The sequence below is a fragment of the Hyaena hyaena genome, unplaced genomic scaffold (genome assembly GCF_003009895.1).
Source record: "Hyaena hyaena isolate Hyena2069 unplaced genomic scaffold, ASM300989v1 scaffold_2158, whole genome shotgun sequence".
Lineage (NCBI taxonomy): Eukaryota > Metazoa > Chordata > Mammalia > Carnivora > Hyaenidae > Hyaena > Hyaena hyaena.
Genome location: NW_024082790.1, coordinates 87,226 through 90,530, shown reverse-complemented (window position 1 = coordinate 90,530; position 3,305 = coordinate 87,226). Strand labels below are relative to the sequence as shown.

The window sequence follows — 3,305 nt, the reverse complement described above, 5'->3', positions numbered from 1 at the left end:
GCACGATGATCCCCAGGGAAGCGGGCGTGGGTGCCCCCGGGGCTGGAGGAATAACAGGCACCATCACAGACCCTGAGCTCAACAGTCACCCTCTTCCTAACGCTTCACCTCACGCCCTAGCAGCCTGGGCGGGCGGGGCCGGCAAACGGGGCGGGAGCCGGGGGCGGGGCGGGAGCGGGAGGGCGGGGCGGAAGTGCGAGGCGAGAAGGGCGGGACAGGGAGTGCAGAATGGGCAAGCGGAACTGGACTGGACTGGAGGCGGGGTCGGAAGGGGAGAGGTGCGGAGGGATGAGGGCGGGGACTGAAGATGGAAGAAAGGAAGGGAGCTGCAGCAAGGGGTCACAAATGCGAACTGGAGTGGGGCGGTGCCCAGTGGACAGAAGGCCAGCTGGATGGGGCGTGGCTAGGGGAGAACCAAAGTCTGAGGGACACAAAGGACGGTGGGGCGGGGCGGAGCTGGTAGCCGACCAACGGGCAGAAGGGAGGGCGGGACCGGAGCCGAAACGTGGTCTGAGGGTGACCAGAAGAGTTAATGGGGGCGGGGCCGGGTACCGAAGGGCTGGTGGCCAGAAAGCAGGCAGTGATTCGTCGCAAGTCCGTCTCTCATGATTCCGCCCCCTACCGTGGCTGCCCACCACCCTGCTCACCACACCGTGCGAGGGGGCTAGGGGGAAGGCGCGGTTTCTCTCGCTCAAGTTCCTGGAAGGTGAGTGCCCGCGCCTGGCTCCGTGGCTCCCTGTCCGCCTGCATCCCCAGAATCTTTGCGGCTCCTCCTCCTCCGGTTCCTCCCCGTCTCCGTGCGACCCCCTTATGTCCCCCACCATCCTCCCCCTGAGTCCAACTCTCTGTCCCCTTCCCGCTTCATCCCTCTGAGTCCCACTCCATCTCCTTTCGTCCCCCAGGCTTTCTGAGTCTCCTCCCTGCCCCCCTGCGGTCCCTTCAGTCCGCCTCTGGCCCCCTGCAGCCCCGTGCATCTGCAGACTCTGAGGCTACAACTCTGGCTCTTCTCCTACACCCTCATTCTCATTCGTCCCCCTGTGTCCTCTTCGGTCCCTCTGTGTCTCCTTCTGTCCCCCGCATTCCCTCTGTGGCCCCCTCCATCTCCCTCCGTCCCTCTGCTGTGTGCACTTCCCTCCTTCTCATTCCTCCTCTTTCCCCTTGTACTCCACTCCCCCACCTTCCCCAGACTCTCTGCAGCTCCTGCTCCTCCTCTGGCTCCTCCCCATGCCCCTGCTAACCTCTGTCCCCTTCAGTCCCACTCAGACCCCTAGCATCCCCCTGTGTACCTAGGCTCTCTGTGGCTCCTGCTTCTCCCCTGGTTCCACACTGTCCCCTTCTGTCCCCCTCTGTTCCCCTCCATCCTGTTTTGGCCCCAGACTCTAGGCTCCTCCTCCTCCTCCTCTGGCTGCTCCCTGTCTGCCTCAGTCCCCCTGCATATCCAGGGCCTCCATAGCTCCTTCTCCTCCTCTGGTTCCACCCTGTTCCCTTCAGTCCCCCTCTGTCCCTTGCATCCCCAGACTCTCCATCGCTGCTGCACCTCGCTCCTCTGACCCGTGCTGCGAGCTCCTTCACCACCACAATCCTCCTGGACCCTGACCTTTCTGCAGGGTGCTTCTGTCCCCCAGGGAACACACAGCCCCACTGTCCCTCCGTAGGGACTTCACCAGCACCAGGCTTCTCCCTGTGCCCAGGGCCTCAGGCAGCAGCGGCCTCCACCAACTGAAAGCCCCAGCAAGGGGGCCTGCCAGCACCACCCAGAGCCTGGACCTTGGCTCCAGGGAGCATCCCTAATCCATGACTGTTCAACCAAGTGCTCTGATTCTGAGTGGCTCAAACCAGGCCGTTTACCTTCCAGTTGCTGAGGTCAGAAATCCAGGAGCAGGGGTAGGTGTCTGGTCCTGGGTAGGGCCTCTCCTGAGGTGGTCGTCAAGCTGTCAGCCGTGATGTATCTCCTGGAACCTGGCCTGGGGCTGCAAGACGTCCTCCCAAGATGGTGCATATACATTGCAGACTGCCTCGGTTCTCCTCTGCGTGGCCTAGGATACCTGAGGGCCTCCCCAGCAGGTTCAATTTTATATGGTGACTACAGAGAGAGGAACAGAGACAGAGAGAGAGATTAAAGAGACAGCGAGCCAGTGAACACAAAGTGTTTATGAGACAGAAGCTGCAGACCTGTCATCACCACATTTTGGAATTCTTGGACATTTCATTATAGCTGCCGTAGTCCATTAGTCACTCCTGGGAATGGGATTCTACAAGGCCATGAAGATAGGAGATCATGTTGGAGGTCATCTTGGAGGTACCCACCACTGACCTTGGGGCAGGTCAGCATTGTGTTTGCATTCGTCTTGGGCCACACCCCTGCACTGAGGAGGAGGCTCTCTATCAGAGGTTCTGATTGCTCATTAATGATCCCTCTGGTCTTGGGATCCTTTTCCAGGTTGCCTTCATATGTGCTAAGCTGTGTGGTTTTGTACCTCCCGGTGGACCTCCCCAGTGCTCAGGCTACCTGGTGCTCGGTCCAACCTGCTTTTCTTCTTGACAGAGCTGTGTCAGGCTCCAGTGGGGTGGGCTTTTCTTTATCCGCCTTCCTTGTGGGCACCCAGGATGGGTTGGTGGGCAGGCTTTGGTTCACTGGGAGGACTTAGGAACTGGCACCTAGGGCCATCCTGAGCTCAAAACCTCTCTAAGCACTAGCCTCAATCGTCTCCCTCTTCCCTCATTTTCTGGGGATCTTGGGATGCAGGAACAAAGCTCTCTATGGGACGGTCTTCTGCTTCCTGAACTTTCCAAAGCGGAAACGTAACAAGCTGAGTTAGGAGGGAAAAGGAGATGCAACTGTGTCTTGAAGGCCCCCACTTGAATGAAGATCTCTTGGACCCAAACCTGTGTCATTTTATTGGATGGACAATCTGAGCAGGACACCTCCCTTTTCCTAGAAATGTCTTACCATGTGACTTTATGTTGTCCATTCCTAGCTGGGAAGACAAAAATTACATGCCTGACTCTACCCTAAGTGATTTATGTGCTTTAACTCATTCTATGTTCACAGTACCTACATCTGGTTGGACACCTGAGCATGTAACATTATCACCTTTTGAACGATAGGAAAGCAAAGACAGTGGAATGGGAGCTGACTTGCCCAAGATCACACGGCAAGGATATGCTAGTGACAGGATTTATCCTTTGGAATCTTTCCTTGCTTAATTAAAAAAAAAAAAAAAAAAGAAAAGAGTTAATTCTTTATTTTGATGGGAGAGTCCCAGATTGAAACCCACAGTATCATTCTCTGATTCCCTGTTTGT

At 57.0% G+C, this 3,305-nt stretch overlaps 1 long non-coding RNA gene across 1 annotated transcript; it reads left to right on the top strand.

The window, feature by feature from the left end:
* Window positions 1-603: 603 nt before the first annotated feature.
* LOC120227289 lies at window positions 604-3,016 on the top strand. Its single transcript, XR_005527216.1, has 2 exons — window positions 604-706; window positions 1,656-3,016. It is a non-coding gene; the product is annotated as an uncharacterized LOC120227289 (long non-coding RNA).
* Window positions 3,017-3,305: the final 289 nt, after the last annotated feature.